Source organism: Astatotilapia calliptera, chromosome 11 (genome assembly GCF_964374335.1).
Source record: "Astatotilapia calliptera chromosome 11, fAstCal68.1, whole genome shotgun sequence".
Taxonomy (NCBI): domain Eukaryota; kingdom Metazoa; phylum Chordata; class Actinopteri; order Cichliformes; family Cichlidae; genus Astatotilapia; species Astatotilapia calliptera.
Genome location: NC_137432.1, coordinates 32,017,878 through 32,041,449, shown reverse-complemented (window position 1 = coordinate 32,041,449; position 23,572 = coordinate 32,017,878). Strand labels below are relative to the sequence as shown.

Below are 23,572 nucleotides of genomic sequence, written 5' to 3'. Positions count from 1 at the left end.
AGAGTGGGATCAGCAGATGCTCAAGTGAACTTTCTGAAGCATCTGTCACTACAGACCTCCAACTTCATGTGACCTTCAGATTAGCTCAAGAATAGAGTGTAGAAAGCTTCATGAAAAAAGGTTCCCATGGCTCAAAAGCTGCATCCTAGTCTTGTATCACCAATCAAAATGCAAAGTGTCAGATGCAGTGGTGTAAAACACGATGTCACTGGACTCTAAAGCAGTGGAGACACGTTCTCTAGAGTGATGAATCAGACTTTTCTATCTGGCAATCTGATAGACAAGTCTGGGTTTGTCGGTTGCAGGAGAGCGGTACTTGTCTGACTGCATTGTGCCAAGTGAAACATTTCGTGGAAGGGAGATTATAGTATGGAGTTGTTTGTCAGGAGTTAGACTGGGCCCCTTAGTGTCAGTGGAAGGAACCCCTAATGCCATTTCATACAAAGGCATTTTGAATAATTTCATGCTCCCAGCTTTGTGCGAACAGCTTGGGGATGGCTCCTTCCTCTTCCAACATGACTGCGCACCAGTGCACAAAGCAAGGTCCATAAAGACGTGGCTGAGGGAGTCTGGTGTGGAAGAACTTGACTGGTCAGCACAGAGTCCCGACCTCAACCTAGTAGAAAAGCTATGAGATGAATTAGAGCGGAGACTGCGAACCAGGCCTTTTCACCCAACATCAGTGTCTGACCTCACAAATGCACTTCTGGAAGAATGGTAAAAGAAAAAAAAAATCCCATAAACACACTTTGGCAATATAGCGTAGCTCCTCAGATCACTGGAACACACAAATCCCTGAAACACAACAAGGCTTGGAACTTTATAAAAGAATAGAATGGAGTAAACAATGGATTCAATTCCAGTTTCATTTCAATAGTATTAATATAGCACCAAATCAAAAGTTGCCTCAAGGTGCTTTATATTGTAAGGTAAAGACCCTCCAATAATACACAGAACACAGATAAAACACTGGCAATCATATAAACTCCGCTGAGCAACTGCTTTGGTCACAGTTGGAAAGAAAAACCTCCAGTAGAACCAGGCTCAGGGCAGCCATCTGACGAAACCTGTTGGGGTGAAGGGAGGAAGACAGGCTAAAGAGCCAGAGATTAATAATAATAATAAACAAATGTGTGGGAAAAAAGTGACATCATGGGAATCCCCAAAGCAGGGGGTGATACGGTAACAGTACTATGACGTAATTAAGATAACTAAGACCCGATTGCTGCACATCATAACATCATTATTTACAATAATGCTTTGGATTTGTCATTTATGTAAAAACAACATGATAAAAACTCTCCCCTGGAGGGGAAATCACCAAAACCACTGTGATCTCCCTGTTTTCCCTGAAAAAACAAAACAAAAAAACCCTTTGGGAATTCCATTAAAAGAAGCTCGTGGTTTCACTCCTTTACTATTTTTTTCTTAGTATTTTTGCTTTAATTTAGAGTCCATCATCTTACATCTGCAAGCTACAGATGTAAATTGTGCTCTTCACTGTAGATACATTTCACACCCCTTCTCTTTCACCACTAGATGGCATTGCAAATACAGCCCAGCACCTTTCGAGGGCTTGTGAAAAAGTCTTTAACACTTTTTTGTGTTTCTCTCTGTGATGCCTGCCAGGAGTCGGCTTTTGGTGTTTAGGCAATAGCCTGTAATATGTGTCGATATATGAGAACAAACACTGTTTTAAAAAATGTCACGCAAAGAGCAGTTGTGAAGATACATGACTTTGTTATAAAGTTCTGCATTATGGTCAAGTACTTTGCAAAGTCATGATGGTAACTTTTTTCTGCACATCCATGCAGAGTCATCCCTATGACCAATCTTTAGTCGTTATAAAAGGAGTAACTCCAAGTTCTCTGTATTCCAAAGATGTCAGAAATTCCAACTGACTGCATTGCGCTCGCTTTAAAGATACCAATCATAGCAACAACAAGCACAGCATTAACTCAGCATCATCTATGACTGCAAACAAAAAAACACCTGAGTTCTCAAACTGTTTGTGTTCTGTTTTTTACCTTCAGTGTCTGTTTGATCTCGTGGTGTGATCTATTGCACCTGCAGCCTGTGTAAGCAAATAAAATGTGCTTGTGTCAAAAGGGTAAATTCACTCAAAACACAAAACTAGATGGGCTCCAGGTTACACTTAAAATATTATCCCTGGTTATTATTCTGACATGCCCTTTCAGGTTGTCTTGGTGTATAGCACAGGTTTGGACTTAACTGCATCAACACCAAACCAACACCAGTGGATGTGTTGCACTGGTCTGCTGTCCCAAACCTGATACTGGGCTTTTCTTTTTCATCCCATCCTTTTTATAGGGACTACATTCTGCAAAGAAATAGTCCCTTTGACCTGCCAACAATCATGAATAGGGATTATCCACACTAACCACAACAAGGAATAACAAGAAGACATATTTTTGTGTTCCCCTGTTCCCCTTGTTGTTAGTATACAGTGTGCGTGCGTGTGTGTGTGTGTGTGTGTGTGTGTGTGTGTGTGTGTGTGTGTGTGTGTGTGTGTGTGTGTGTGTGTGTGTGTTTTACTTGGCTAAATACCAACCTGACCTGACTTATCGGTTTCGCATTAGATTTCCACTGAAGTCTGATGAAACACCACAACAACATTATCTTTAGCTTGTTGCAACATTTGACTGCAGTTCAATGATAAATGATCAAACATTAGCATTCACATTCACGTGGCGCTGAAAATGTTTTGAGCTTTATAGTCCATACACACAGTAGTAATCAACAATGTTTTACTGCTGCAGTATAATCAAAGTGTTATACGTTCTTCCCCCTCAAGGTCTGCTTCCTTCTTGTTGTCATTTTCAACTTGACACTTTTTTTTAAATGTTATGCGCTCTCTGGTTTATAGATGCCCCCTCGCCCACACAATCAAAACAACGCATCGCTTCTGAAAATTTCCTTCCAGATGTTTAGGTCAGTGGAATTCTTTCAAACAAAAGGTTTTTCTTCTGTGTGTGTGTCATACGTGTGGTGTGGGGGTGTTTCCAGTTAATGGCACTTGGTTGCAACCACAAGAAAAGAGGAAGTGCATACTAACTTAGAAAACTTTTTTTTTTTTTAAAGAAAGAAAGAAAGAAAAAAAGCCAGCCTGAACGAGATCCCCCGGAGATGGCCCAATCACATTTTGGCAGAAGTCAAAAATTTACCATCTGGGGTTTTACCAGGAAAAGTGAAATTAGGTGTGAGACGCTGGAATTTGACTGGGCTCTGAGTAACAGGAAGTGCAGCTCACGTGGATTAGCCAAATCAACCTTGGTGTTGTTTGTTCTTCCAAAATCAAACATGACTCATTTCGTGACACCTCAGTTCAAGTTTGTGTGAAATTTTGATATTACCCCGCTTTAAGGTTTATGCTCTCAGTTAATAATACTAAGCTTTACGTGTGCCAACAAATGCAGTGATGCTTGCTGCTACTTTGAGCTAAAAATGTTTCTATATTTTGGGAAATAAGCTTTTTATGCTTCTAAAATACTTTAACCTTGTCCTTTAAGTGAATGTGCGCCTTTTACTTCACAATAAATGACACGAGTGAGACACTTCTTCATGAATTATACATTTTACATAGACTTTTTGAAGCCTGCTATTGATACACTGTATTTGCATCCTGTCACTAAATCTGAATTTAATTTGAATTTTTCGGAGATGTGAAAGAGGCGGGGATTGCCCCGCGTTGACAGGAAGAGGCGGGGGCTCCCCCTTGACAGTCACTTTCAACAACAAAGGGGTTTTTTCTTTCATTTTTACTTTCTTCCTTCTTTCTGCCACAGCTCCCAACTCTTGCAAATATCCGTCGCTCTGTTATTTCCCTGTGTGTGCGCTCTGCTCTCAATCACACGTCTAAATGATTTCTTCTCATAGCCAACCGGGTAGTGGAAACAGGACGAGAACTACAGTATGCCTCGTTCCTCTTTTACTTAAAAGAGGATACGCGTACCTCAGATTCCTGCAAATACAGTGTTTTTCACCACTAGATGGCGTAATGACACGTGTGCAGTGAAACAAAGAGGCTCTTCTGTGTTGTCGCCCCGCCTCCAGTCTCTCTTGTGTGTGTGCTACGTGCAGAGCATGCTCACAAGAGCTGTTAAGGTACATTGGCTGTTGACAACAATGTTGCATGCTTTTCACGTAGGCAACGCCAAACTGCACGAGGATCTCTAGAACATCTACCAAGACTGATTCAATCTCAGCCATACCAGACCTGCTGTTTTGTTGTGCAGAAAAAAAAATTGTTATGCAATAGTATCTGTGCATCTGCTTAAAAGCTACCTAAATAATGTAAAAGAGTTAATGGTTAAACTCTATTATAATATAAGTTGGAAAAAGATTAGATAAAGCATTGGGTGAGGCCGAGCACTGCACATGACTGAAAGGGACTCAGGATTGTATAGTAATTATGTGGAATGTGAAAGCCTAGCCCACACTGGGTTGTTTAACTTTAGTTTTCTTTTTGTCTTTAGCTCTTCTCAGCTTTTAAATGCTTTTCAAATGTACTTTTGGTTCTCTTCTTATTTCCAAAACATCCCATCTTCGCCTTCGTTATCCCTTTTACAGCAATATACAATATATACACAGTATAGGATCTATATGTAGACCTGTAGTCATCATGTTTGTACTGTTGCTGTTTGAGTTTCAGAGTAGACTATATCTACCAGCTTTATGATCAGTAATGTTCTGTATTGATCACTCTATTGTCTAATCTACAATAATCTACAAAGAGATTGTAGATTATTGCATCTCGTTACAAAATTTATTTATACATCAACTGTTGGGAACAAGTTGAAATTTCCGGAACTTCCAAATAAGGGCAAGGAAACTGATAAGGAAAACTGACCAGAGCCGGAAATGCCTCTTCTACAATAGCGTGAACTCGGGAAGTCTTTGAATAATTTGGTCCTTTTTTTTTCTTTTCTTTTTTTCACTTTGACTCAAGGCAAACATTTGCTGTTAGTGTTTTTTATATTGGCTTTTATCATTGTTCTTTTTAAAAGCAAAACAGGAACTTTCTGTCATGCATGACATGACTTTTACGAAAGTACACCATTAATAAATGTTACTCAGACTAGGCCATCTCTTAATATTTGGTATCCCAAGTGTCTGTTTTCCAAGAATCGTCATACAGTTGAGGAGCTGTTACTGATTAAGTTTGGGTATTTTCTTTCAGTTACATTTGGGTCCGGAGAAACAACACAGACTTAAGGGGTTAAACAGAGAACATGCTGTTATTACACCTACCACCCACAAGGTGTGGTCAGACTGTGTCATTTGAGGTGTGGCAGTTATGACCCACAGGGTTCAAAGGATGCAGTCCGGATGTTCTTTATCACACTTTGCGTAAATACAGGTGACATATTAAGCAAACATAAAGATTGTTCAAGCGCCGCTGACACAACAAAATACACACATAGGTGTTGAGTTTTTCAGATCCCTATACAATTTTCAGTCTTAGTCGACTTTTCAGTAAAAGGTTCACCACTGTGGAAATAGTTACCATAAAAGAGAAATAGATTTAATGTTTTTGCAGTCGTTTCTAATAAACTCACATCATTGCATGTCATGAATCCTTTCCATTCCTGATGGTACTTGCTCTTTGCAACAGTTTATGAGTCAGATTTTTCTTCATTTTTAAATGAAATGCAATTATTTATATTGTCGTTTTGCAAATGCAGTTGCTCACCAGCACTTTATTATGTGCTGTTTTGGAAGGAATGATCTGCAGGAGAGCACACCAAACTAACATCCAGACATTAGACAAGGAGGAACAAATTCCTGTATTACTCAAGCACCTGTGAACATGTTAACAATACCTCAGGTAAGGGCGTGAGCCTGTACTCTAAAGGTAAAGTGGCTTTTAAGAATGCAGTCAGCTGGATGACATGTCATACAAGACATGCTGAAACAAATGAAGTTCTGATGTTTGACTTTGTCATACCCCCCACCCATAAGCCGATACTGATCTTAACTGTCACGGCTGGCGGAGTGAGCCGTGTGGAGTGGAGGAAAAGGAGGACCCAAAATGCAGCAAACTGATGATACGAGTGAAGTTTATTTACACGGTGGCAGTGGCAAAAACAGGCAATGAAGCATGAGTAATGACAAACCTAAACTGGGAGAAACTAAAGAGCAAACCTGAAATCTTACAAAACGGAGAGCGGAGCAGAGAGACGCAGACCAAGGACCAGGATACCAAGAAACACAGACGAGCCGACAACGAACACAGACCGACACCCACTATATATACACACACACACACACACACAAGGTAATTGGGTAATCGCACACAGGAGGGAAGAACAGCTGATCTGAATACACATGATGACTGGAGGACACAAGCTGAACACAATGACAACAGACACAGACTTTCAGAACAAAACAGGAAATCTAGAACCCGAACCGGACACAAGGGGGGAGGACACAGAATAACTAGAACAGAGGGAAATAATCACAACACACAAAACGCTGGGTCAACGACCCAGGACCATGACAGTACCCCCCCTCCAAGGGCTGGCTCCAGACAGCCCAAAACAAAAACAGACGACCAACCCAGGGCGGGCGGCGGGGGCCCAGGACGGAGGGACCAACACAAGCTCCAGCGAACCGAGAGAATTGTCCAAAACAAAAACACACATGCTGGAGCACGAGAACAAAACAGTTCAGGAGGCCGGCCCGGAGGCTGACAACTTAGGGGCAGGGATAGCTCAGTAGGTAAAGTGGTCGCCCCATGATCGGAAGGTCGGCGGTTCGAATCCACTTAACGGCTACCCTGAGGTACCCCTGAGCAAGGTACCGTCCCTACACACTGCTCCCCGGGCGCCTGCTTAGTGGGCTGCCCACTGCTTCACTGAGTGAATGGGTCAAATGCAGAGAAAAACAAGTAATTTCCCCATGGGGATCAATAAAGTATCCATTATTATTATTATTATTATTATTATTAACTCAGAAGTCCAGGACAGTTCATCTTCTGAGGCCGGCCACGTCGGCGACGTAGATCCATAAGCCAACCGAGCGGAAGGCAGCGGTGGCGGAGTGGAGGCAGTTCAGGGGGCCGACCGTGCACACGGCAGCGGCGGCGACGGGGAAACCGTTCAGGCGGCCGACCGTGCGGACAGCAACGGCGACGATGACACAAGTCTGGAGGCCGACCGCGCGGAAGGCAGCGGCGGCGTCTAGGAGGTCGTCCATATTGACGATGACGCTCCACCAGCGGCCTGGTAGATGACCGCCGATGTCGAGGCGGCAGTTCGGGACCCGAAGGTGGCGTGGCCGTCGCAGCACCAGACGAGACCGAAGCAGCGGCTGGTCCAGGCGCAGCTGAAGCTGAAGCGGAGGCCGGGCCAGGCGAGGCAGATGACGATGCTGCAGCCGGGCCAGGCGAGGCAGATGACGATGCTGCAGCCGGGCCAGGCGCGGCTGAAGCTGAAGCAGAGGCCGGGCCAGGCGAGGCTGAAGCTGAAGCAGAGGCCGGGCCAGGCGAGGCAGATGACGATGCTGCAGCCGGGCCAGGCGAGGCAGATGACGATGCTGCACCGGGCGAGGATGAAGGCTCGGAGGCTGCAGCTGGCGAGGATGATGAGGCTGCAGCAGGCGACGGCGTGGAAGCCGGAGACTGTAGCGCTGCAGGCGTGGAAGAAGCTGCTGCTGCCCGTGGCGTGGATGAAGCTGCAGCTGGCGAGGATGATGAGGCTGCAGTTGGCAGCTGGACGGGCTCCTCGGGCCCTCCAGCTGACGAGGCAGGAGGCTGGCTAGGTTCTCCTGAACCTCCAGCTGACGAGTCTTGAGGCTGGACGGGCTCCTCGGGCCCCCCAGCTGACGAGACAGGAGGCTGGCTAGGTTCTCCTGAACCTCCAGCCGATGAGTCTTGAGGCTGGACGGGCTCCTCGGGCCATCCAGCTGGCGAGACAGGAAGCTGGGCGGGCTCCTCGGGCCCCCCAGCTGACGAGGCAGGAGGCTGGACGGGCTCCTCGGGCCCCCCAGCAGGCGAAGCAGGAGGCTGGACGGGCTCCTCGGGCCCCCCAGCGAAAACAGTCTCTGGACCAGTGGGCACCGGGGCCCCTGGAACACACAGGTCAGAACCAGTAGGCGCACGGGCCTCTGGCAGGCACAGTTCAGAACCAGCAGGCACACGGGCCTCTGGCAAACACAAGGCAGACTGCAGCTGCACAGAGCATTGACCCAGCTCGGGCAGCGACAGCCGGATACAGTCCTCAGCTGGCTTCTTAATCTCCAGGGGTCCAGAGTCGGCCGGGGGCTGGGACCCAGCCTCTGGGGAGGCCCTGGAGTGTGTCACAGTCTCTGGGCTGGCCAGCTTTTGAGGACTGATTACAATATTATGTGGTGTGTCTCTCTGCTTGACATGAACAGGTGAAAAATAGTTCTTTCCGGGTTGGATGGACTTAACTTGTTGTGCAGGAGGAGTTGGTGACAACGATGGCACAGCTGGCAGTTCCAAAGTCCTAGTCTTCGGCTGTGGGGTGATGCGCCGACGGCGCGATCGTCGCTTCCTCCCGGGCAAAACCTCCGGCGGGCCGGGCAAAACCTCCGGCGGGCCGGGCAAAATCTTCGCCGCCGGGCTAAATCTTCGCCGCCGGGATGAGTTGGGAAGCGGTAGCGGCTGGTGGGTGAAGGTGCAGTTCGTTGAGTATGAAGTCCTGTGCGAGCGGGTGAAGAGAGTCCAGCAGCCAGGAGTGAGATGAGCTGCTGTAGCCTGGCTTCTACAGCGCGGAGACACTCTTCCCCCTCATGCTCGAGCCATAGGTTAACCAACCTGGAAACAGAGTCAATTAGTTCCTCCCGAAGCTCCTCGGGAGGTGCGGATGCCGCTGGGTCCATGTTTGGTCGGCTCGTACTGTCACGGCTGGCGGAGTGAGCCGTGTGGAGTGGAGGAAAAGGAGGACCCAAAATGCAGCAAACTGATGATACGAGTGAAGTTTATTTACACGGTGGCAGTGGCAAAAACAGGCAATGAAGCATGAGTAATGACAAACCTAAACTGGGAGAAACTAAAGAGCAAACCTGAAATCTTACAAAACGGAGAGCGGAGCAGAGAGACGCAGACCAAGGACCAGGATACCAAGAAACACAGACGAGCCGACAACGAACACAGACCGACACCCACTATATATACACACACACACACAAGGTAATCGGGTAATCGCACACAGGAGGGAAGAACAGCTGATCTGAATACACATGATGACTGGAGGACACAAGCTGAACACAATGACAACAGACACAGACTTTCAGAACAAAACAGGAAATCTAGAACCCGAACCGGACACAAGGGGGGAGGACACAGAATAACTAGAACAGAGGGAAATAATCACAAAACACAAAACGCTGGGTCAACGACCCAGGACCATGACATTAACTGAAGCCAAGGTATCTGTATTAGAACAAAACTAGAAAAGCTGGACTGATTACGACATGTATGTGTTAATACAAAATCATAAGAACATTTAGCAGAGAATGCTGTAGTTGTTGAATTGAGAGACTACAGCATGAAAAGCTGAAAATCTTTAGCAGAAAGCATTGAGTAGATTTATGAATATGGATGAAAGTAAATTGTTATGAAATGTGTAGCAGTGCTTACACACTTGTAGTTTTCTTTTGTGGTAGTTGTAAGTAATTATTGTTCAAGTTTACTAACACGTGCTTAAAAACATGAAAAAAGACATGCTTTAATCATGCCAACCTGAAACAAATAATTAAACATAAACTTCAATTTTATGTAACGAGGCTTGCTTTCCCCCCTCCCCCCAAAAAGGGTGGGAAGCCCCCACGGTGTCAGTGTAAACAAATATGCTTCTACATGAGTAACAATGAAAGCAAAAGTAGTAGCCACATCAAACAAAAGAACCTCACAAGATATAAAAAAAAGAGGCACCCAAGCTCTCGCTAAAAAAAACAACAAAAAAAAAAACAAAAGAAAGAAACATGCAAACCACAACATTACTCTAAAGGTTAATTTAGTTTGTTCCAAATGCTCGCTGTGGTGGTGGGGCCTGATAAAGTTGAATGAGTGAAAAGCTGAATGGAGCCAGACTGGGGGAGGCATGCATGGCGTTCACAGTCACATGGCAGATCGCGTTTCCTTTGTCTCCAAACCCCATGGCCTGCTTTGTTGAAAGAGGGGATCCGATTTCTCGAGGCTTTGATGTCTCCTCCTCCCAAGCTTCCACCCTCCTTTCTGTTGAGGCACCCACTTGTTCACCCACACACATGAACATGAACACACACTCACTCACTCACATGCTTGTGCCTTATGCTTGTGTGAAACCCGACACAAGGCTGCATCTGGTGGGCGAAGCTGGCCGTGAGCCCGAAAACCTCATCGAATGACTTCATGTATGAAGCAGTCGAGATGAAATATAGCAGACAGGAAACTTGAAACTGACGACGCCATTGGCTTTGAGTCCAGAAATAAATAACAGAACTGAAAGCATTCTGCGCCCGATTACAGAATGCTTTTACATTTCCTGTCCTCATATAAAACATTATGTGTGCTGAAAACCGTGTACTGAAAAAACTTTGGCACAATAAACCGATTCTTTTTTTAAACATGACTTTGTTTTTCATACAGTTTGGTTCTGGAGTTAATATGTCATTCTCAGTGTACTGTGGAACAAAATAACCATTATCCAAACTAAACCCATCTGAGCCATTTTGTGAGCTCATGGAAAATACCTCGAGTAAATCTAAATCCTTCCATTTTCCAGAGTATACTGGCTCTAGGAAATAACTACCACAAACTGGTATGAGCAGGTTCGAGGGGGGAGTGTAATTTGATCACTAAATGTCTCTGGACAGGAAGACACAAACGCCTTTTAATGTTTTACCTGAGCCTGTGTTTTTATGTGCTCAGCTATAAACGGCTGATCCGGTGTTGTCGTCACAAGGCTGGGCAGGTGGACATGCATGATTATGAATGTGATCATTTGAGAATGAGGTGATGTAGGATTTTGAAACTGATACCGTAGTAGGGCTGCCACAAACGATTATTTTGATAGTCGACTAGTCACCGATTATTTTTGCGATTAGTCGACTAATCAGATCGCGCATCCATTGGATGTAAAACGTACAGCTTATTGCACCAGCAGCATCTGCTCTTATATAACTATCATTAGCTTACAGCTGTAAGTGTTTAAGGTATGTGCTAACTAAAAATAAAGACAAGATCATAGTTTATTAAATTTTAATGAAATTTGCAGATTGTTTCGGGGAAGTTTAATAAACTCCTTGCTATCTAAAATATAACAGCACACCAGAGTATATTCTCGAGCATCTCACACTTCTGATAATCAGTTGTCTGCTTGACGTTTATTCAGCTGTGTAAAAACTATAACTTTAATCTCAGCCAAACCGATTTACTCAGGAACAAATAAAATACTGAAAAAAGCCAAACAATAACAAGACAAGAGACAGAGAGAAGTAAATACCGGAAGGATAGGTCAAAATGACTGTTTAATTAAATAATGGTCATTCAACAAATCTTATGCTAAAGTAATCTCGCATTTCTGTAAATACATTCCAAATAAAAGCTTAAACTCCATCAAGTAATGCAGAAATACAAAAAAATACTCCTTTGGTGAAAAAGGGGACAAAGAGCATCATTCTTTGTCTCCTCTGAAGAGGCCTCTAGCAGCTAACTCGAGTTTAAATCAGCCAATGAGATGCTAACAACCCCACAGGTGAAGATCATTCATTGGATACACAAAAAAGGGGCAGGATTACGAGGAGAAGAACAACAGCTGAGAAAACAAACTGATATATTACAGTATGCATGCATATTTGTTGACATTAAAAGAAACTCAGACACTGATAGAGTGGCAATAGTATCTACCCAAGAAAACTATTGCCAAAACTACCAAAAACTAAAACACAAAAAAAGCCACGAGTTTTCAGTTAGTTTGATATTTCATTTTAGTGAAGCATAATATTTACATTCAGCATGTGTCCTAAATTTCCATATGGCAGTCTAAGGGGGGATAATCCATCTTAACGATCACTGGCTACCCATCTAACTTCTGCTGCAAAACAACATGTGGTATGTAAAGCATCCCTTTGATTGCATTGTTGTGGGGGCTTTGGCTGGGATGGTAGGGGCCTCCACCAAACCAGGGTACGCTAGCCAGACTGCAGAGGTCAAGGGGGCCTCTTCCCGCACACAGTCATTTCAGCGTCCTTCCTGGAACTGGGCTGATGTCAGGGCTGAGGAATGTGAAAAACAGAACACACAGGGGGCCCTTGTTCCTGTGCTCTGTATAGGCCTTGGGCAGGAATCCAAAACACATGCCACACACGCTGCCTGAGTCGGACTGAGGGGGCAGGGAGGCCTGAGACACATGGCTGTGGATAACACACAGTGAAAACATACTGGCGACATGAGAGCAGTCTGAGGTAGTACAGACGTACTTTGCCTGATGGTCTGAGGAGATATGTCTGAAATATATACGAGATGATCTGTCATGTTTCGAAAAGAAACGGCTGTAAAAAATCACGTGTAAATGGATATCATTTTAATTAAATATTTTTATTTTTTTTTCAAATTCAAATTTTGAGACAAAAAGTACACTCTTTGGAAGTTCAGTTTTTTTTAAAATATTCAAAGCAGAGTCATCCAAATTAATAGTTTTACACATTTTCACATTAAATAAAAGTAAAAATATGTGAAAAGTTTATTTTATGTTTGATTCACAATGAAAATGAAATGAAAAAAATGTGCTTGCTAATTGAAGACTGCAAGAGCTTTGACTAATTATGAAGAACAGCCTGCTTACACAGTTCCCAATTTTTGGGCGTTCCACAGGGCTCATGACTTGATCCCATTCTTTTCCTCATATATGTACATCAATTAAGAAGTCATACTTTTGAAAACTACATTTTTAAGCTTTATTAATATGGTGATGGGACTGACATTTATTTATACTTTTAACAGACCCAAGTTTTTGTTTTTTAAAAAAAACTGTACTTTAATCTTAATAACTGTACAGTACTCTGTTTTTGTTACTATTGTCCAAGATGTAAATATTTTTTTTCGGTAAAGATTGTGTGTGATTGTGTCTGCTCTGTGTCCTGTTCTGTTTGTATATGTGCTTTTCTTCTGCTGCTGTGACAACCAAATTTCCTCTTGTGGGACAATTAAAGGATTATTCTATTCTATTCTATTCTATTCTATTCTATTCTATTCTATTCTATTCTTTCTGATTCTAGCATAATAAGCTGTATTCCTAACAATTCTTTCACAGTAAATGAATAACTTACGTTCCATTCGTTAAACGCCTCTTTTACTATAGGAATGTACTCTTCATGACATTTTTGCATATGTCATGAAAGTACTGATGGGTGTGGCTAGTGATGCAATAGAGCACACGATGTCACTGATAAGAAGTGCTGGACGTGAAACTAAATTGATACATGATATGAATCACCATCCAACTACTGTGGAGGCCATTTCAATGGAGTGAGCTAACGGTTTTGTTCAAGAAACCAGTTTGAGATAGTTTAAGCTTTTGTGACGTGGTTCATAATCCTGCAGGAAGCAACCATCACACGAGGGTTTCTTATGTACTGAAATATTTTCAGCCACTTTCAAAACACAGATACCTGCTTACATATGAAAAAATCCATCAAGACAATTGACAAGTGGTTAATAATGAAATCACCAAAATGTTGATCAAATGAACTATCAGAAAAATAACAAAGATTAAACATCCAAAATAAGACACTTTTTTTTAAGTTAGATGTAGCAATCATGATTACAGACAGATTAAATTAACAGACTGACTGAAAACTAAACAGAATGCGAAAATAAAAGCAAAAGAACCACAAAGGACAGACTTGTTTAAAAGCCTTTGGCAAAACCCAGCCATAACACAGCTGAGAAACCTGTTCTTGAATCGTGCAAATATCAGAACATGCCCAGGAAAGCCCTGCACCTTGAATTACAACAACCAGATGAAGTTGGATTTTAAGTTTTTTTTTATTTTTGCAAACAACATTCTTTTTATAAAAATAAAAGCAAATGCAGATCAAGATTTTGCACAGATATGTATCAAAGCGAACATTAAAAAATGTGAGTGAACTTTAAAGAACTCAGCAAGTAGGAACACGATGACATCATAACACACAAGAACAATGACATACACTTACTGGCAAAAGCCTGGAGGGATTTATTTTGGTGACACCTAACAACCACAGTTATCTAAATAAAAGAATGTTCCCTCAGTCTCAGTGCGTAACCTATATGCCTGAAGCTGTTGTCATCTACCCAACATTGTCTGTGTAGGACACAATGTTCTATTTTTTCACACTGATGAGCGTCCTCACCCAGTTTGATGCAGTTGTCGCATTCTTGTCGTGACTGCTGTGAAACGGTACTGGACCCCTTTCTGGTTTCTTAATGTTTTCCATATTTGTCATACTTAAATGTTTCAGATCATTAAAAAAATGTAAATATTAGACAAAGATAGCCTGAATAATCCAAAATGTAGTTCTTAAATACTGATTTCATTTATTGAATGAAAAACCTACCCAAACCTACCCAACCTTACATGAAAAAGTAATTTTCCACTAAGCCTAATTATTGGTTGTGCTACTCTTGGTAGCAAGAGCTGCAATCAAGTGTTTGCAGTAATTGTCAGTTATTCACATTGCTGTGGAGGAATTCTTGTTAACTCTTGTTAAATCATGAATTAACTGTGATTAACTTGAATTTATGAAACGCTGAGCTTAGTTTCACTAAATTACTGCAATCCTTTTGGATTTAAGATATTAAATTGAACCTGGCAAAGTAAAGTTAAGATTTGAAAAAATTGGAGAAAAGATGGGAAAAAAAGATGGATGAAGATTTTCCATTTCTTTTTTCAATAGCCTTAAAACACACATGGTAGAAGAAGTAGTTCATATGTTTCTAATCTAACTGAGTGCTTTATACCAGGGGTCCCCAACCTTTTTTGCGCCACAGACCGGTTTATGTCCGACAATATTTTCACGGACCGGCCTTTAAGGTGTCGTGAATAAATACAACTAAATAAAACCAGCACCGGTGCCCAGAAAAAGAAAAATTGATTCGTAACACACAGGAAAAGACTCAGTGAAACCGAAATAACGATAAAAACAGTTTAAAATATATCAATAAAAACCCTGAAAACCATAAATTTCACACCCGAGCCTCAACTCTCATGGCCCAGTACCAAACAACTCACAGACTGGTACCGGTCCTTGACCCGTTGGGGACCGCTGCTTTATACAACATGGCTCATTTATCTTAGCACTTTTTTCTGCATCCAAGTGTTTTAATCTAACATGCACACTCTGCAAAACTCATCTTGCCCAAGAATACTTTGGCATTTGGACTAAAGCATCCAGGGATCTAAACATCAGTCTTCTGATTGGTCAACGATCTCCTCTACCTAAACAGAACAGATTTGTGTGTGCAGGTGAAACTATTACAATGGCTCACCCTTAAAGGGATGAAACAACACACAAGAATCCCAGCTGTGAACCTTCCCCCAGAAGTGATGCTTATATACATCTGAACTGAAACAGCAAATATGTTTTAAATACAAATTGCAATTACTCTATTCACTCACAGGGCCTGTTTTTACCGCACACAAAGAGAAAATCAGTACTGTTTTGACCCACAGTGCTTGTTTTTAACCAAACAAAAGGGGAATGGGGAAAGGGGAAGAGGGTTTAGTTCTGTTTTCCTAAAGAAATACTGAAAATAAGTGTAATAAAAAAGTTGTTTCTGTTGAGAGCTTTTTTTTTTTTTTTAAAAGGTGAGGATACTGAGATAATAGCACTTTAAAATATTCCAGGATATAACTGTGGTACTGTATGAGAAAGTTGGGGGTGGCAGAGAAGTATGTGAGGGTGATGCAGGACATGTGTGTGGACAGTGATGAGGTGTGTGGTAGGAGTGACAGATGAGTTCAAGGTGGTGGTGGGATTACATTAGGGGTTGGCTCTGAGCCCCTTCTTGTTTACACCGGCCAGGTTGAAAGATAAGGTTAGGCAGAAGTCTCAGTGGACTATGATGTTACAGACATTGTGACCTGTAGTGAGAGCAGGATGCAGGTGGCAGAAAGGTAGGTATGCTCTGCATAAAAAAGAGGAATGATAGTCAGTAGAAGCTCTAGAAATGAGCAGAGAGAATGACAGCTTAAGTCCAGTGTGATAATATCTAAATATGGAAGAAAAATGACGGATATGGGTAAAGCCTGGTTGGGGACTTATTTTGATGACACCTAACAACCACGAGGATCTAAATAAAAGCATGCTACCTCTTACGTCTTAGTACTTAACATACATACCTGAAGCTCCTGTCATCTACCGAAACTACCCTACACTGTCTGTTTAGCACAGAATGTTTTATGCTTTCACATTCATAACCTAGTAAATCCTCACCCAGCTTGACACAACTGATTTTGGAGACAAAGTTAGAGAGGCCAAGAGGGTGAAATGGTTTGGGCATTTGTAGAGGAGGAAGCTGCCAGTCAAGAGGAAATAGAGAATATTCATGGATGTAGTAAAAGAGGACATGCAGAGGGTTGCTGTGACAGAAGAGGATGCTAGGGATGTGTGATGGAGGCACTCGGGAATTTTAAATGTAATATGAAAAAATTATACTGACACTATCAACATGCCTGAATCTGAACTGAGCTGAACATCTAAGATACACAGTTGGGCTAAGCATTTCTAATGATGCTGTTTGGCTGACACAGAGTGTTTCAAATGAAAATGCCCTGCAGCGTGTCTTCAGATCTTCTTGCCCTGTTCTTGCTGCGGTGTGTCGTCAGTCAAGCTTCAAATTGTGAATGCCTGACTTCTTGTACCTCCCTTGTTATTGTAAGGCCAAGTCACATCTGATGAGATTACACTGACCTGTTATGTAAGGCATACATGTCCAGGCATGTGTTTCTGAGCAGTTATTTCAGTTTCTAGCAGGAATCTGTCTCACCACTGCACTTCAGAACACAATGTTCTCAACTACTGATGCAGCATGCACGTGGAATGTCAGGCAACCACATAAACAAACTGCAGATGAGCACATCTTCTCCCAGGAGTTATTCAGTTATCACTGAAAACAGGATAGGATGTAATCAGTATAGCTCCTAAGAGTGCTCAGCCCAGTCTCGCAGCAAAATGTGAGTCACAAGACAGTCTGTTTGTGTATATGGACTGCAGTTGTCATGTTTTTTGGGTTTTTGTGACAGTCAGCACAACTGTTAAACCGATGTTATGTAGGTAAGCATATTTAGTACCTGCAGAACACATGTTGTCTAGACTCTTCATTGGGGACACGTCACTCCTTTGATACCCCTAACAAAGTAGTTTTATTGCATAAACTTACAAAGTAATTTGTAATTCCTAAATTTAAACAAATCTTTACTTTGACCCTCCAGATGTGCACTTCTTTCCCCCATTAAAAGTGAAAAAGACTCATCGCAAAAGTCAACACATGTGAGATATGACAAATAGTGTGCAGGAAAATGGAAAAAAAGGGGAAATTTGTGTCCGGAAACATGAATCAATACATCCTACTATTTGACAAACCTCCATGACACTTTTCCCACCTGTGCCACCATGAAGTCTATGCAGAAGTCTACATAAGTGGACTTCATGGTGGCTTCAAGGATGCATTGTTCTTGTGAGTGAGGTCAACTTAATACTATCTTAATATCAGCTTTTGTGGTTGTAAGGCTTCAATATATATATATTTTCACTGTATAGATGGGTTTTGTTTTGTGTTTTTTACCTCCTCTGCTTTTTAAATATAACCATGTTTTACATAGATGTCATTTTGTCACTTTGTCCTTTATTTCTATCTGAAAGTCTTATCACGTATTTGTCAGCTGGTGTCACTGGGTTAGTGTAAATGTCATCATAGACAATAGATCCCGATGAAGTTTTGTAATGTTATTCATTTAGATAACAAAGTAGGCCAATGCTGTTCTAAAAGGTTTATATACTCACAGCCGTTCTGGTTCCACTGATGCAATACTCTATTATACACGGCTTACAGTCTGAGATGTCTGCTGTTAAAAATGCATGTAAACAGCACTTAAGGGTATGTCATGTCTGCAGGCTTTGTGATTGGTTGATGCAACAGGCGAGCTCTTTAGTGTTTTAAAAAACAGTTGTCTTTGTTTTACAGAAATCCTACAGAAATCCCTTCCATAATCCAGCAGACTCCCCAGAGACATCCAACAACTGTACTGTAAAGAGACGGGGGAAGAAATACATGCCCGCCCACAGGTATTTGGTTCCATTGAATCATTTATGGCTGCAGAAAAAGAGCTTTTGGGTAACGTTTCGGATTCTAAAAAATCATAGCTTAAGGATGTAGGGAGGGATTTAAAGGAGGTGAACATTTTACAAAAGTGCACAACATGGCAGTACAACCTCATTTGCATTTGTATAGAAACATGCACAAAAACAAATCATTGCAGAGTTTTAATCTAGAATGACACACACACCCACACAACCCTCTGGGTTTGTTCAAAATCACAATCCTATCAGTTTGTTCATGGCCAAAAGTGCCAACCAACAGATTAGGTCTGTTGGTTGGTTATTTGTATGTTTTTTTGCTATTTTTTCTGCATAAATTTTTTTACTAATATCAGTTCTTTTCAGAAATATAAAATAGACATGACTTTTTACTTGTTTAACCCTTAAAACACCAGTTTGTTTGTACAATGCACTTGTTGGAAGACAACCTCAAAAATGACCATTTCATAAATTCGCAGTGCTACTGGATTTTCTTGTATTATTAATAGTCGAGTCTGGGACATGTAATTGATTAACATCAACATTGATTATTATGCATTGTTATTGTTGTGCATGGAAAGCAAAATAGATAAAACTCCCACTCAGCTTGTTCATGGCCAAATACATCAATAATTAATAGTATCAATGATTATATATGCATCATTACTTCTTTGTGCAGTGACAGAAAAACAGAAAAGCTCCCACTTAGCATGTTCATGGACAAAAGTGGCCACCTCCTGCTTAAGGTCACAAAATGCTATAAAATGAATATATATTAAACAATTTCAACTTGATTTTTCAAATTGGCATCAGTCCTTGAGGTGAAAACCTAAATTTTCTTCAAATTAAGATTTTTTTACCCTTTAAATGTCAGTTAGGTTATATATTACCAGTAACTTTTCAGAAAAAAGGGGAATAATGTTCAATTTTTTTCTCAATATAATTGATTTTTTTTGCCTGTTCCGTTCGGCACTGTAGCAATCAGAATTACTGTCTGAAGGCCAAGAAAGATGCCCAACGGATTTACTTTTCCAAGTGGATCATTATGGCTTTGCCATACTGGTCAACTTGATATTTATTTATTTATTTTATTTTATAATTTCTTTTAAACTTTTAAGTTATTACAAATGGAACAGAAATGACTGGGGGATAGGAAAAGGAGAGACGTAGACAAGATACGTTTAAAGCAAGGAGGGAGAACTGGGAGAAGAGGCAAACAGAGAAAAGACTAAATCTGCTAGATCACCTGGTGGGGAAAAAAAGAAGAAGAAGAAAGCAAACATAAAGACAACAACACAAAAACCACAGCAACACTCTAGATAAGTATAAGTAACAGTAAATAATAAATATTGAGTGTTACTGAGCAGCACACAAGACCAACAATGCACGGCATGCTTTGAGGCACCTGCCAGGGAAGATTGTGTGTATGTCTATGAACACCCGTGTGTACACCTGTGGTCACACCTGTGTGCCTGAGCGCACTTGTTTTCAAAAGGTTTTTCCATGTAACTATTTGATAGTGGGTGTGGGGAGCCATAGCCCTGCCCCCCAGGACATAAAGCAGGCCCACGGAGCCCACGGAGTACCACCGGAGGGACAGATGCACCACCCTCCCGAAAAGAGCTGAGGAGCTCCCCAGACGGGGGTCACCCAGCAGTGAAGTGCCCGCAGTCTCCGCCAGCAGCCAGTCGCGCCAGAGCGGGCCGAGCCCCAGGCCCTGAGGTTCGAGGCCCCCCCCCCATTTCCCAGAAGGGGCCTGACTGAGCCACAGGTGCCAGTTAAATATCAGTTAGATCACATAATTGTAATTATTTAGAAAGAGATAAAAGCTTAAAAAAATTTTTCAAAATAAACATGCAATCTGATTTATTTTCTCATCATGATTGCAGTTGGATGTATATCAATGATTAACAGTATCAGTGATTAAATATGCATCATTACTTTTTTTTGCAGTGACAGAAAAACTCCCACTTAGCATGTTATGGCCATGTTTTTTACCCTTTAAATGTCAGGTTATATATTACCAGTAACTTTTCAGAAAGAAAAGGGAATAAGTTGAATATTTTTTTCAGTCATCAGTGCAGGTCAGTACCAGTAACAGTAACAATGATTTTAACTTTTTTGCATTATTACTTCTATTGATGAATAGCCAAAAAACAAAAAACAAAACCTTGTTCTCATTTTGTTGGCGAGGTGAGGTTAACCATCTAGTTCAGACTACTGTATGTTCGGATCAATGGCAGAAGCGGCTGAGCATCAGGAACAAGGCCGTCTTGCAATTGTTGAGATCATCAGCATGTGCCCCAGCTCTTCGAGGATCACTCTTCATTTGTAGGTTTTAGACAACTCCCACTCCTATGAAGTGGTTTCCAAGGGACAAATGCATTGTATTCCAAGACATCCAGGAGATAGTAGGGCAGAGGACTTCTTCCTATCCTTGCTCCCTGATCACATCATATGGTCAGGGAGCTTGAAGCAGTTATGACCTTCTTGCCATCTATTCATTCTTTTAAATCACAGCTTAAAACATATCTTTTTAAACTTGCCTTCTCCACCTTTTAATTGCTGGTTTGTTTGTTTGTTTGGTTGCTGTGACCTATTGACCTCTTGTATTAATTCCCTCCTATCTTTCTATTGGTGTCTTTTATTATGGTGGTACAGCTTTTATCTTGCTATTACCCATGTGCTGTAGTCATTCTTATTGGTAGCTTTTATCTATGAACATAACTCGTTATTTTTATTTATCCGTTATCAATGTTTGAACCTTTTATTGTTTTATGTAAAGCACTTTGGTATGCCCAAGGCTTTTAAATGTGCTCTATAAATAAAGATTGTTGTTGTTGTTGTTGTTGTTGTTGTTGTTATCTTGTCAGAAGAAAATTATCTGGAAGCTGTTGGGCTTACTTATAGCAGCAGCACTAACTGAACCTGCATAAACTGCAGGACAGATTTACAAACAGTGTTTGTTGTTGTTTGCGCTGCAGCTGTGAACTCTGCAAAATGTCCTGTGACACACACACACACACACATATATATATACATACATATACATATATATAAATTTTTTGAAAGTTAATATTTTGGGTATGGTATTTTCTATGAAAAGTACAAGAATAAAAGTGCTTTGAAGCTAAGTTTGCCTGGGAAACTCAAAGATCAATAGCCTGCATCTACAGAAACTCACTGCAGCCTATGTAATATTTGATGTGTTGTAATTTATTCCACTCTATCTTGCAGATACATATTTGTGCTGCAATGTCATGCACAAACACAAGCTATTACATCCTTAAGATCAAACCTATGGCAACATAGCGTCATTCTTTTGGTCCATTGGAGTGCAGTAAGCCACCGTACGCCCTTATACAAAACTAAGAATATTACATGAAATTGCTTGTTTGGCCAAAAATGGGTAAATGATGTCAGGGCTCGCAAAATTTCAAAACCCCTGGTAGCCCTTCGGGTAGGGACTCTTCAGTTTTTGGTAGCCCAAAATAAATTTAAGTAGCCCGAAAAAAAAGAGAGCAATTTTTTGATTGATGTTTTGTAACAAACAAAACATTAATCAAAAAATTGTTGAAACACAAATTACAACATTGTATAAAAATTACAATCATCAACTCAAATACTTGGTTCTAATTGAACAGAAATTTCTATGAACTTGTAAGAACTGTGTAGGACATGAATCAGTCTGTGTCAGATCCTGAATTTGAAATTTCCACTGAAGTCATGGGTAAGAGACAAGTGGAACCAAGATCTAGGCCATTTGCTTTTTGAAGTTTGCAAAGACTGCTAAATTTTGCCAGTGGTAGTTCACTCTTTGCAACATAGTACGCTGTTCTAAACAGATTTTTCAGGTTTATTTTTAGTATGTTATTTGCAATTGGTGTTTGTTCCAGGAAATATATTGACTTGGCAATATCTGAGCAATAATGCATTTCTTGCATTTCTCATGGGTTCTAATGGGGGGCTTTCTTAAAATTACTGGTCCCAGTAACAAAGGCGCTTGTCGATTCAGAAATCGAGGGAAAACCAACAACACACCCGACAGAACATTATGTTATTTACACGGGTGCACATAAGTGGTCCGCAGGTGCGCATTAGCTGTCAAAATAAAAGACGCGCACCAGATAAGAAGTTGCAACGCGCATTTGCGTCCATATAAAAGGCAGTGTTTTTGTCCGCTAGAGTGGGATTTTCACGGCACATTCCGCACCACATCTCTGTGCGTTCATCATTTGTTTGAAGCCAGCTCACCTCCTGCAACCACTTTTTCGAGAATACGCGCTTCTTTTGTGGTTCGGACTCCTTCTGACATTTCTTTGGAGGTGGAGGAACACCAAAGTAATTGCTTAAAAGAGCTTCTTCGACATCTTTAAGAGTTCTACACAAATGTCTGTCCTCCTCCAGAAAATCTTATGTACGCAAACACGCGTTGCAACTTCTTATCTTGTGTGCGTTTTTTATTTTGACAGCGAATGCGCGCCTGCGGACCACTTATGTGCAGCCCTGGTTATTATTTAGCTCGTCATTTTGCAGCCACAGAAATTCTTTTGTCCATGAAACCATAGCGCTGGACTTTCTTTTTGCCTTATAGTCTGATTTGTCATAACTTTTCCGTTTTGTGGTAAGCTTTTCTTTGGCTGTCACTTCTTCACCCTGACCTGTCTTATTTGGCTCAGCAGAACTAAAATATATATCCTGCTGCTTTTACACACGGACTCACATAACACTCAACGATTCTCTGCGCGATCAACCTCTCATATGTTTAAGCTTGCTGCGGGAGATTTCACTTGTCATGTTTGCATAGTAAGCTAACGAATTGGTGCGCAAATTATCGTGACTCACCAATCAGTACTGTCGCTCTCTATACACAGTTCGTGCGATTGCAAAGTGAAAGCAAAAAACAAGCGCAAATTCAAACGCGATTTCAATATGTCACATATTGACAGTGGCTCACCGATGCCAATGACATAATTACCCAGATACATTTCCGAAAGAATGCAAAAGCATTGACATATATTTTTCCTTCCTATGATAGCCCGACGGGTAGGGCAGAGATAGATTTTGGTAGCCCGACTGGAAAAAAATCGCTAGCCGGGCTAGTCACGATTTGGTAAAAACAACAACAACAAACAAACAAACAAAAAAACAACAACAACAACAACAACAATACAATATTCATGTCTTAAGTTTAGAATGAAAGCAATTTTACCTAAACTGCATGATTTATTACTGTCAATAACAAGGAATTAAAAAAAATGTCATT

At 41.4% G+C, this 23,572-nt stretch overlaps 1 long non-coding RNA gene across 1 annotated transcript; it reads left to right on the top strand.

Annotated features, from left to right (window-relative positions):
• The first annotated feature begins 2,582 nt into the window (after nt 1-2,582).
• Nucleotides 2,583-3,573, top strand: LOC145431963 (uncharacterized). The gene is made up of 2 exons (XR_013912295.1): nt 2,583-2,952; nt 3,103-3,573. It is a non-coding gene; the product is annotated as an uncharacterized LOC145431963 (long non-coding RNA).
• Nucleotides 3,574-23,572: the final 19,999 nt, after the last annotated feature.